Raw genomic sequence first — 13,879 nt, 5'->3', positions numbered from 1 at the left:
GAACTCACTGAATTCGCCTAGAAATTTTGATTCCATTCGTTAAAATTTTTCTATACCCGAACAGTCCAAATATTACGAGTGCGGCCTATTTGGAACTCACCGAATTCCCCATGTAACTCAGATTTGGCTCAACAAATTTTGATAAATCTTTAAAAATACACATATTACAAGAGACTGCTACTAACAACTAACTAAATTCTCAAGGAAACAGTGTTTCAGTTCGTTAAAACGTTGCTCTATCTTGAACAACATGCTTATTACATGCGAATCCTAATGCAAACCTACAGAATTCACCATTATACTTAGATTCCGTTCCTTAAAATGTTGCTCTATTTTGAAAAGCAAACTCATACAAGCATGTCCCATTGGGAACTCACTGAATTCGCCTAGAAATTTTGATTCCATTCGTGAAAATTTTTCTATATCCCGAACAGTCCACTTATTACTACTGCGGCCTACTGGGACCTAACCGAGTTCACCATGTTACTCAGATTCGGCTCACAAAATTTTGATAAATCTTTAAAAGTACACATAGTACAAGAGCAGGCTACTGGGAACTAACTGAATTCACAAAGAAACAATGTTTCAGTTCATTAAAACGTTGCTCTATCTTGAATAACAAGCTTATTACATGCGAATCCTATTGGGAACCTACTGAATTCAGCATGATACTTAGATTCCGTTCCTTCAGATGTTGCTATATATTGAAAAGCACACTCATACAAGCATGTCCCATTGGGAACTCACTGAATTCCCCTAGAAATTTTGATTCCATTCGTGATAATTTTTCTATATCCCGAAAAGTCCACTTATTACTACTGTGGCCTGTTGGGAACTAATCGAATTCACCAAGTTACAGAGATTCGGCTCATCAAATTTTGATAAATCTTTAAAAGTACACATATTACAAGAGCCTGCTACTGGGAAATAACTGAATTCACAAAGAAACAGTGTTTCAGTTAGTTAAAACTTTGCTCTCTCTTGAATAACAAGCTTATTACATGTGAATCCTATTGGGGACCTACTGAATTCACCGTGACACTTAGATTCCGTTCTTTAAAATGCTGCTTTATATTGAAATGCACACTCATACAAGCATGTCCCATTGGGAACTCACTAAATTCTCCTAGAAATTTTGATTCCATTCGTGATAATTTTTCTATATCCCGAACAGACCACTTATTACTACTACGGCCTATTGGGAACTAATCGATTTCAGCAAGTTACTGAGTTTCGGCTCACCAAATTTTGATAAATCTTTAAAAGTACACATATTACAAGAGCCTGTTACTGGGAACTCACTGAATTCACAAAGAAACAGTGTTTCAGTTCGTTAAAACGATGCTCTATCTTGAATAACAAGCTTATTACATGCGAATCCTATTGGGGACCAACTGAATTCACCGTAATACTTAGATTCCTTCCTTAAATGTTGCTATATATTTAAATGCACACTCATATAAGCATGTCCCATTGGGAACTCTCTGAAATCGTCTAGAAATTTTGACTCCATTCGTGAAAATTTTTCTACTTCCGGAACAGTCCACGTATTACTTCTGTGGCCTATTGGGAACTAACCGAATTCAAAAATTTACTGAGATTCGGCACACCAAATTTTGATAAATCTTTAAAGTACACATATTACAAGAGCCTGCTACTGGGAACTAACAGAATTCAACAAGAAACATGGTTTCAGTTCGTTAAAACGTTGCTCTATCTTGAATAACATGCTTATTACATGCGAATCCTATTGGGAACGTAGTGAATTCACCATGATACTTCGATTCCGTTCCTTAAAATGTTGCTACATATTGAAAAGTACACTCATACTACCATGTCCCATTGGGAACTGACTGAATTCTCCAAGAAATTTTGATTCCACTCGTAAAAATTTTTCTATACCCTGAACAGTCCTATTGTTACTACTGCGGCCTATATGGAACTAACCGAATTCACCATGTTACTGTGATTCTGCTCACCAAATTTTGATTAATCTTTAAAAATACAAATATTACAGGAGCCTGCTACTGGGAACTCATGAATTCACAAAGAAACAGTGTCTCAGTTCTTTAGAACGTTGCTCTATCTTGAACAACATGCTTATTACATGCGAATCCTATTGGGAACCTACTGAATTCACCATGATACTAAGATTCCGTTCCTTAAAATGTTGCTATATACGGAAAAGCACACTCATACAAGCATGTCCCATTGGGAACTCACTGAATTCGTCTAGAAATTTTGATTCCATTCGTTAAAATTTTTCTATACCCCGAACAGTCCACTTATAAATTCTGCGGCCTATTTGGAACTAACCGTTTTCACCAATTTACTGAGATTCGGGTCACCAAATTTTGATAAATCTTTAAAAGTACACATATCACAAGAGGCTGCTACTGGGAACTCACTGAATTCACAAAGAAACAGGGTTTCAGTTCGTTAAAATTTTGCTCTATCTTGAACAACAAGCTTATTACATGCGAATCCTATTGGGAACCACCTGAATTCACCATGATACTTAGATTCTGTTCCTTCAAATGTTGCTATATATTGAAAAGCACACTCATACAAGCATGTCCCATTGGGAACTCACTGAATTCTCCTAGAAATTTTTATTCCATTCGTGATAATTTTTCTATATCCCGAACAGTCCACTTATTACTACTGCTGACTATTGGGAACTAATCGAATTCACCAAGTTACTGAGATTCGGCTCAACAAATTTAGATAAATCTTTAAAAGTACACATATTACAAGAGCCTGTTCATGGGAACTAACTGAATTCACAAAGAAACAGTGTTTCAGTACGTTAAAACAATGCTCTATCTTGAATAACAAGCTTATTACATGCGAATCCTATTGGGAACCTAGTGAATTCACAATGATACTTAGATTCCGTTACTTAAAATGTTGCTATATATTGAAAAGTACACTCATACAAGCATGTTTCATTGGGAACTGACTGAATTCGCCAAGAAATTTTGATTCCATTCGTAAAAATTTTTCTATACCCCGAACAGTCCAATTATTACTACTGCCGCCTATTTGGAACTAACAGAATTCACCTTGTTACTGAGATTCTGCTCACCAAATTTTGATAAATCTTTAAAAGTAATCATATTACAAGGGCCTGCTACTAGGAACTAACTGAATTCACAAAGAAACAGTGTTTCAGTTCGTTAAAACGTTGCTCTATCTTGAATAACAAGCTTATTACATGCGAATCCTATTGGGAACCTACTGAATTCACCATGATACTTAGAATCCGTTCCTTAAAATGTTGCTATATATTGAAAAGCACACTCATACAAGCATGTCCCATTGGGAACACTGAATTCGCCAAGAAATTTTGATTCCATTCGTGAAAATTTTTGTATTTCCCGAACAGTCCATTTATTACTACTGCGGCCTATTGGGAACTAATCGAATTCACAAAGTTACTGAGATTCGGCTCACCAAATTTTGATAAATATTTAAAAGTACACATATTACAAGGGCCTGCTACTAGGAACTAACTGAATTCACCATGAAACAGTGTTTCACTTCGTTAAAACGTTGCTCTATCTTGAATAACAAACTTATTACATGCAAATCCTATTGGGAAACTACTGAATTCACCATGATACTTAGATTCCGTTCCTTCAAATGTTGCTATATACGGAAAAGCACACTCATACAAGCATGTCCCATTGGGAACTCAGTGAATTCGCCTTGAAATTTTGATTCCAATGTGCAAATTTTTCTATATCCCGAACAGTCCACTTAGTACTTTGTGGCCTATTGGGAACTAATCGAATTCCCAAAGTTACTGAGATTCGGCTCACCAAATTTTGATAAATATTTAAAAGTACACATATTACAAGAGTCTGCTCCTGGGAACTAACTGAATTCACAAAGAAACAGTGTTTCAGTTCGTTAAAACGTTGCTCTATCTTGAACAACATGCTTATTACATGCGAATCCTAATGCAAACCTACAGAATTCACCATTATACTTAGATTCCGTTCCTTAAAATGTTGTTCTATTTTGAAAAGCAAACTCATACAAGCATGTCCCATTGGGAACTCACTGAATTCGCCTAGAAATTTTGATTCCATTCGTGAAAATTTTTCTATATCCCGAACAGTCCACTTATTACTACTGCGGCCTACTGGGACCTAACCGAGTTCACCATGTTACTCAGATTCGGCTCACAAAATTTTGATAAATCTTTAAAAGTACACATAGTACAAGAGCAGGCTACTGGGAACTAACTGAATTCACAAAGAAACAATGTTTCAGTTCATTAAAACGTTGCTCTATCTTGAATAACAAGCTTATTACATGCGAATCCTATTGGGAACCTACTGAATTCAGCATGATACTTAGATTCCGTTCCTTCAGATGTTGCTATATATTGAAAAGCACACTCATACAAGCATGTCCCATTGGGAACTCACTGAATTCTCCTAGAAATTTTGATTCCATTCGTGATAATTTTTCTATATCCCGAAAAGTCCACTTATTACTACTGTGGCCTGTTGGGAACTAATCGAATTCACCAAGTTACAGAGATTCGGCTCATCAAATTTTGATAAATCTTTAAAAGTACACATATTACAAGAGCCTGCTACTGGGAAATAACTGAATTCACAAAGAAACAGTGTTTCAGTTCGTTAAAACTTTGCTCTCTCTTGAATAACAAGCTTATTACATGCGAATCCTATTGGGGACCTACTGAATTCACCGTGACACTTAGATTCCGTTCTTTAAAATGCTGCTTTATATTGAAATGCACACTCATACAAGCATGTCCCATTGGGAACTCACTAAATTCTCCTAGAAATTTTGATTCCATTCGTGATAATTTTTCTATATCCCGAACAGACCACTTATTACTACTACGGCCTATTGGGAACTAATCGATTTCAGCAAGTTACTGAGTTTCGGCTCACCAAATTTTGATAAATCTTTAAAAGTACACATATTACAAGAGCCTGTTACTGGGAACTCACTGAATTCACAAAGAAACAGTGTTTCAGTTCGTTAAAACGATGCTCTATCTTGAATAACAAGCTTATTACATGCGAATCCTATTGGGGACCAACTGAATTCACCGTAATACTTAGATTCCTTCCTTAAATGTTGCTATATATTTAAATGCACACTCATATAAGCATGTCCCATTGGGAACTCTCTGAAATCGTCTAGAAATTTTGACTCCATTCGTGAAAATTTTTCTACATCCGGAACAGTCCACGTATTACTTCTGTGGCCTATTGGGAACTAACCGAATTCAAAAATTTACTGAGATTCGGCACACCAAATTTTGATAAATCTTTAAAGTACACATATTACAAGAGCCTGCTACTGGGAACTAACAGAATTCAACAAGAAACAGGGTTTCAGTTCGTTAAAACGTTGCTCTATCTTGAATAACATGCTTATTACATGCGAATCCTATTGGGAACGTAGTGAATTCACCATGATACTTCGATTCCGTTCCTTAAAATGTTGCTACATATTGAAAAGTACACTCATACTACCATGTCCCATTGGGAACTGACTGAATTCTCCAAGAAATTTTGATTCCACTCGTAAAAATTTTTCTATACCCTGAACAGTCCTATTGTTACTACTGCGGCCTATATGGAACTAACCGAATTCACCATGTTACTGAGATTCTGCTCACCAAATTTTGATTAATCTTTAAAAATACAAATATTACAGGAGCCTGCTACTGGGAACTCATGAATTCACAAAGAAACAGTGTCTCAGTTCTTTAGAACGTTGCTCTATCTTGAACAACATGCTTATTACATGCGAATCCTATTGGGAACCTACTGAATTCACCATGATACTAAGATTCCGTTCCTTAAAATGTTGCTATATACGGAAAAGCACACTCATACAAGCATGTCCCATTGGGAACTCACTGAATTCGTCTAGAAATTTTGATTCCATTCGTTAAAATTTTTCTATACCCCGAACAGTCCACTTATAAATTCTGCGGCCTATTTGGAACTAACCGTTTTCACCAATTTACTGAGATTCGGGTCACCAAATTTTGATAAATCTTTAAAAGTACACATATCACAAGAGGCTGCTACTGGGAACTCACTGAATTCACAAAGAAACAGGGTTTCAGTTCGTTAAAATTTTGCTCTATCTTGAACAACAAGCTTATTACATGCGAATCCTATTGGGAACCACCTGAATTCACCATGATACTTAGATTCTGTTCCTTCAAATGTTGCTATATATTGAAAAGCACACTCATACAAGCATGTCCCATTGGGAACTCACTGAATTCTCCTAGAAATTTTTATTCCATTCGTGATAATTTTTCTATATCCCGAACAGTCCACTTATTACTACTGCTGCCTATTGGGAACTAATCGAATTAACCAAGTTACTGAGATTCGGCTCAACAAATTTAGATAAATCTTTAAAAGTACACATATTACAAGAGCCTGTTACTGGGAACTAACTGAATTCACAAAGAAACAGTGTTTCAGTTCGTTAAAACGATGCTCTATCTTGAATAACAAGCTTATTACATGCGAATCCTTTTGGGGACCTACTGAATTGACCGTGATACTTAGATTCCGTTCTTTAAAATGTTGCTCTATATTGAAAAACAAACTCATACAAGCATGTCCCATTGAGAACTCACTGAGTCTCCTAGAAATTTTGATTCCATTCGTGATAATTTTTCTATATCCCGAACAGTCCACTTATTACTACTGCGGCCTATTGGGAACTAATCAAATTCACCAAGTTACAGAGATTCGGCTCACCAAATTTTGATAAATCTTTAAAAGTACACATATTACAAGAGCCTGTTCATGGGAACTAACTGAATTCACAAAGAAACAGTGTTTCAGTACGTTAAAACAATGCTCTATCTTGAATAACAAGCTTATTACGTGCGAATCCTATTGGGAACCTAGTGAATTCACAATGATACTTAGATTCCGTTACTTAAAATGTTGCTATATATTGAAAAGTACACTCATACAAGCATGTTTCATTGGGAACTGACTGAATTCGCCAAGAAATTTTGATTCCATTCGTAAAAATTTTTCTATACCCCGAACAGTCCAATTATTACTACTGCCGCCTATTTGGAACTAACAGAATTCACCTTGTTACTGAGATTCTGCTCACCAAATTTTGATAAATCTTTAAAAGTAATCATATTACAAGGGCCTGCTACTAGGAACTAACTGAATTCACAAAGAAGCAGTGTTTCAGTTCGTTAAAACGTTGCTCTATCTTGAATAACAAGCTTATTACATGCGAATCCTATTGGGAACCTACTGAATTCACCATGATACTTAGAATCCGTTCCTTAAAATGTTGCTATATATTGAAAAGCACACTCATACAAGCATGTCCCATTGGGAACACTGAATTCGCCAAGAAATTTTGATTCCATTCGTGAAAATTTTTGTATTTCCCGAACAGTCCATTTATTACTACTGCGGCCTATTGGGAACTAATCGAATTCACAAAGTTACTGAGATTCGGCTCACCAAATTTTGATAAATATTTAAAAGTACACATATTACAAGGGCCTGCTACTAGGAACTAACTGAATTCACCATGAAACAGTGTTTCACTTCGTTAAAACGTTGCTCTATCTTGAATAACAAACTTATTACATGCAAATCCTATTGGGAAACTACTGAATTCACCATGATACTTAGATTCCGTTCCTTCAAATGTTGCTATATACGGAAAAGCACACTCATACAAGCATGTCCCATTGGGAACTCAGTGAATTCGCCTTGAAATTTTGATTCCAATGTGCAAATTTTTCTATATCCCGAACAGTCCACTTAGTACTTTGTGGCCTATTGGGAACTAATCGAATTCCCAAAGTTACTGAGATTCGGCTCACCAAATTTTGATAAATATTTAAAAGTACACATATTACAAGAGTCTGCTCCTGGGAACTAACTGAATTCACAAAGAAACAGGGTTTCAGTTCGTTAAAACGTTGCTCTATCTTGAATAACATCTTTTTACATGCGAATCCTATTAGGAACCTACTGAATTCACCATGATACTTAGATTCCGTTCCTTAAAATGTTTCTATATATTGAAAAGCACACTCATACAAGCATGTCCCATTGCGAACTGACGGAATTCGCTAAGAAATTTTGATTCCATTAGTAAAAATTTTTCTATACCCCGAAAAGTCCAATTATTACTACTGCGGCCTATTTGTAACTAACCGAATTCACAATGTTACTGAGATTCTGCACACCAAATTTTGATAAATCTTTAAAGGTACTCATATTACAAGGTCCTGCTAAGAGGAACTAAATGAATTCACAAAGAAACAGTGATTCAGTCGTTAAAACGTTGCTCTATCTTGAACAACATGCTTATTACATGCGAATCCTATTGGGAACCTACTGAATTCACCATTATACTTAGATTCGGTTCCTTAAAATGTTGCTCTATTTTGAAAAGCAAACTCATACAATCATGTCCCATTGGGAACTCACTGAATTCGCCTAGAAATTTTGATTCCATTCGTGAAAATTTTTCTATATCCCGAACAGTCCACTTATTACTACTGCGGCCTACTGGGACCTAACCGAATTCACAATGTTACTCAGATTCGGCTCACAAAATTTTGATAAATCTTTAAAAGTACACATAGTACAAGAGCAGGCTACTGGGAACTAACTGAATTCACAAAGAAACAGTGTTTCAGTTCGTTAAAACGTTGCTCTATCTTGAATAACAAGCTTATTACATGCGAATCCTATTGGGAACGTACTGAATTCACCATGATACTTAGATTCCGTTCCTTCAGATGTTGCTATATATTGAAAAGCACACTCATACAAGCATGTCCCATTGGGAACTCACTGAATTCTCCTAGAAATTTTGATTCCATTTGTGATAATTTTTCTATATCCCGAACAGTCCACTTATTACTACTGCGGCCTGTTGGGAACTAATCGAATTCACCAAGTTACAGAGATTCGTCTCATCAAATTTTGATAAATCTTTAAAAGTACACATATTACAAGAGCCTGCCACTGGGAACTAACTGAATTCACAAAGAAACAGTGTTTCAGTTCGTTAAAACTTTGCTCTATCTTGAATAACAAGCTTATTACATGCGAATCCTATTGGACACCTACTGAATTCACCGTGACACTTAGATTCCGTTCTTTAAAATGTTGCTTTATATTGAAATGCACACTCATACAAGCATGCCCCATTGGGAACTCACTGAATTCTCCTAGAAATTTTGATTACATTCGTGATAATTTTTCTATATCCCGAACAGTCCACTTATTACTACTGCGGCCTGTTGGGAACTAATCGAATTCACCAAGTTACAGAGATTCGGCTCATCAAATTTTGATAAATCTTTAAAAGTACATATATTAAAGAGCCTGCTACTGGGAACTAACTGAATTCACAAAGAAACAGTGTTTCAGTTCGTTAAAACTTTGCTCTCTCTTGAATAACAAGCTTATTACATGCAAATCCTATTGGGGACCTACTGAATTCACCGTGACACTTAGATTCCGTTCTTTAAAATGTTGCTTTATATTGAAATGCACACTCATACAAGCATGTCCCATTGGGAACTCACTGAATTCTCCTAGAAATTTTGATTCCATTCGTGATAATTTTTCTATATCACGAACAGACCACTTATTACTACTATGGCCTATTGGGAACTAATCGAATTCAGCAAGTTACTGAGATTCGGCTCACCAAATTTTGATAAATCTTTAAAAGTACACATATTACAAGAGCCTGTTACTGGGAACTCACTGAATTCACAAAGAAACAGTGTTTCAGTTCGTTAAAACGATGCTCTATCTTGAATAACAAGCTTATTACATGCGAATCCTATTGGGGACCAACTGAATTCACCGTAATACTTAGATTCCGTTCCTTAAATGTTGCTATATATTTAAATGCACACTCATATAAGCATGTCCCATTGGGAACTCTCTGAAATCGTCTAGAAATTTTGACTCCATTCGTGAAAATTTTTCTACATCCGGAACAGTCCACGTATTACTTCTGTGGCCTATTGGTAACTAACCGAATTCAAAAATTTACTGAGATTCGGCACACCAAATTTTGATAAATCTTTAAAGTACACATATTACAAGACCCTCTACTGGGAACTAACAGAATTCAACAAGAAACAGGGTTTCAGTTCGTTAAAACGTTGCTCTATCTTGAATAACATCTTTTTACATGCGAATCCTATTGGGAACCTACTGAATTCACCATGATACTTAGATTCCGTTCCTTAAAATATTTCTATATATTGAAAAGCACACTCATACAAGCATGTCCCATTGCGAACTGACGGAATTCGCTAAGAAATTTTGATTCCATTAGTAAAAATTTTTCTATACCCCGAAAAGTCCAATTATTACTACTGCGGCCTATTTGGAACTTACCGAATTCACAATGTTACTGAAATTCTGCACACCAAATTTTGATAAATCTTTAAAGGTACTCATATTACAAGGTCCTGCTAAGAGGAACTAAATGAATTCACAAAGAAACAGTGATTCAGTCGTTAAAACGTTGCTCTATCTTGAACAACATGCTTATTACATGCGAATCCTATTGGGAACCTACTGAATTCACCATTATACTTAGATTCCGTTCCTTAAAATGTTGCTCTATTTTGAAAAGCAAACTCATACAAGCATGTCCCATTGGGAACTCACTGAATTCGCCTAGAAATTTTGATTCCATTCGTGAAAATTTTTCTATATCCCGAACAGTCCACTTATTACTACTGCGGCCTACTGGGACCTAACCGAATTCACCATTTTACTCAGATTCGGCTCACAAAATTTTGATAAATCTTTAAAAGTACACATAGTACAAAAGCAGGCTACTGGGAACTAACTGAATTCACAAAGAAACAGTGTTTCAGTTCGTTAAAACGTTGCTCTATCTTGAATAACAAGCTTATTACATGCGAATCCTATTGGGAACCTACTGAATTCACAATGATACTTAGATTCCGTTCCTTCAGATGTTACTATATATTGAAAAGCACACTCATACAAGCATGTCCCATTGGGAACTCACTGAATTCTCCTAGAAATTTTGATTCCATTCGTGATAATTTTTCTATATCCCGAACAGTCCACTTATTACTACTGCGGCCTGTTGGGAACTAATCGAATTCACCAAGTTACTGAGATTCGGCTCACCAAATTTTGATAAATCTTTAAAAGTACACATATTACAAGAGCCTGTTACTGGGAACTCACTGAATTCACAAAGAAACAGTGTTTCAGTTCGTTAAAACGATGCTCTATCTTGAATAACAAGCTTATTACATGCGAATCCTATTGGGGACCAACTGAATTCACCGTAATACTTAGATTCCGTTCTTTAAATGTTGCTATATATTTAAATGCACACTCATATAAGCATGTCCCATTAGGAACTCTCTGAAATCGTCTAGAAATTTTGACTCCATTCGTGAAAATTTTTCTACATCCGGAACAGTCCACTTATTACTTCTGTGGCCTATTGGGAACTAACCGAATTCAAAAATTTACTGAGATTCGGCACACCAAATTTTGATAAATCTTTAAAGTACACATATTACAAGAGCCTGCTACTGGGAACTCACTGAATTCACAAAGAAACAGTGTCTCAGTTCTTTAAAACGTTGCTCTATCTTGATCAACATTCTTATTACATGCGAATCCTATTGGGAACCTACTGAATTCACCATGATACTAAGATTCCATTCCTTAAAATGTTGCTATATACGGAAAAGCACACTCATACAAGCATGTCCCATTGGGAACTCACTGAATTCGTCTAGAAATTTTGATTCCATTCGTTAAAATTTTTCTATACCCCGAAGAGTCCACTTATAACTTCTGCGGCCTATTTGGAACTAACCGTTTTCACAAATTTACTGAGATTCTGGTCACCAAATTTTGATAAATCTTTAAAAGTACACATATCACAAGAGGCTGCTACTGGGAACTCACTGAATTCACAAAGAAACAGGGTTTCAGTTTGTTAAAACGTTGCCCTATCTTGAACAACAAGCTTATTACATGCGAATCCTATTGGGAACCACCTGAATTCACCATGATACTTAGATTCTGTTCCTTCAAATGTTGCTATATATTGAAAAGCACACTCATACAAGCATGTCCCATTGGGAACTCACTGAATTCTCCTAGAAATTTTTATTCCATTCGTGATAATTTTTCTATATCCCGAAGAGTCCACTTATTACTACTGCTGACTACTGGGAACTAATCGAATTCACCAAGTTACTGAGATTCGGCTCAACAAATTTAGATAAATCTTTAAAAGTACACATATTACAAGAGCCTGTTACTGGGAACTAACTGAATTCACAAAGAAACAGTGTTTCAGTTCGTTAAAACGATGCTCTATCTTGAATAACAAGCTTATTACATGCGAATCCCTTCGGGGACCTACTGAATTGACCGTGATACTTAGATTCCGTTCTTTAAAATGTTGCTCTATATTGAAAAACAAACTCATACAAGCATGTCCCATTGAGAACTCACTGAATTCTCCTAGAAATTTTGATTCCATTCGTGATAATTTTTCTATATCCCGAACAGTCCACTTATTACTACTGCGGCCTATTGGGAACTAATCGAATTCACCAAGTTACAGAGATTCGGCTCCCCAAATTTTGATAAATCTTTAAAAGTACACATATTACAAGAGCCTGTTAATGGGAACTAACTGAATTCACAAAGAAACAGTGTTTCAGTGCGTTAAAACGATGCTCTATCTTGAATAACAAGCTTATTACATGCGAATCCTATTGGGAACCTAGTGAATTCACCATGATACTTAGATTCCGTTACTTAAAATGTTGCTATATATTGAAAAGTACACTCATACAAGCATGTCCCATTGGGAACTGACTGAATTCGCCAAGAAATTTTGATTCCATTCGTAAAAGTTTTTCTATACCCCGAACAGTCCAATTATTACTACTGCCGCCTATTTGAAACTAACCGATTTCACCTTGTTACGGAGATTCTGCTCACCAAATTTTGATGAATCTTTAAAAGTACTCATATTACAAGGGCCTGCTACTAGGAACTAACTGAATTCACAAAAAAACAGTGTTTCAGTTCGTTAAAACGTTGCTCTATCTTGAATAACAAGCTTATTACATGCGAATCCTATTGGGAACCTACTGAATTCACCATGATACTTAGAATCCGTTCCTTAAAGTGTTGCTATATATTGAAAAGCACACTCATACAAGCATGTCCCATTGGGAACACTGAATTCGCCAAGAAATTTTGATTCCATTCGTGAAAATTTTTGTATATCCCGAACAGTCCATTTATTACTACTGCGGCCTATTTGGAACTAAGAGAATTCACCATGTTACTGACATTCTGCTCACCAAATTTTGATAAATCTTTAAAAGTACTCATATTACAAGGGCCTGCTACTAGGAACTAACTGAATTCACAATGAAACAGTGTTTCAGTTCGTTAAAACGTTGCTCTATCTTGAATAACAAACTTATTACATGCGAATCCTATTGGGAAACTACTGAATTCACCATGATACTTAGATTCCGTTCCTTCAAATGTTGCTATATACGGAAAAGCACACTCATACAAGCATGTCCCATTGGGAACTCAGTGAATTCGCCTAGAAATTTTGATTCCAATGTGCAAATTTTTCTATATCCCGAACAGTCCACTTATTACTACTGAGGCCTATTGGGAACTAATCGAATTCACAAAGTTACTGAGATTCGGCTCACCAAATTTTGATAAATATTTAAAAGTACACATATTACAAGAGTCTGCTACTGGGAACTAACTGAATTCACAAAGAAACAGGGTTTAGG

This window comes from Rattus norvegicus, chromosome 6, assembly GCF_021556685.1.
Source record: "Rattus norvegicus strain SHRSP/BbbUtx chromosome 6, alternate assembly SHRSP_T2T, whole genome shotgun sequence".
NCBI lineage: Eukaryota > Metazoa > Chordata > Mammalia > Rodentia > Muridae > Rattus > Rattus norvegicus.
The sequence above is the reverse complement of the archived record's forward strand: the minus strand, read 5'-3'. Positions refer to the sequence as shown.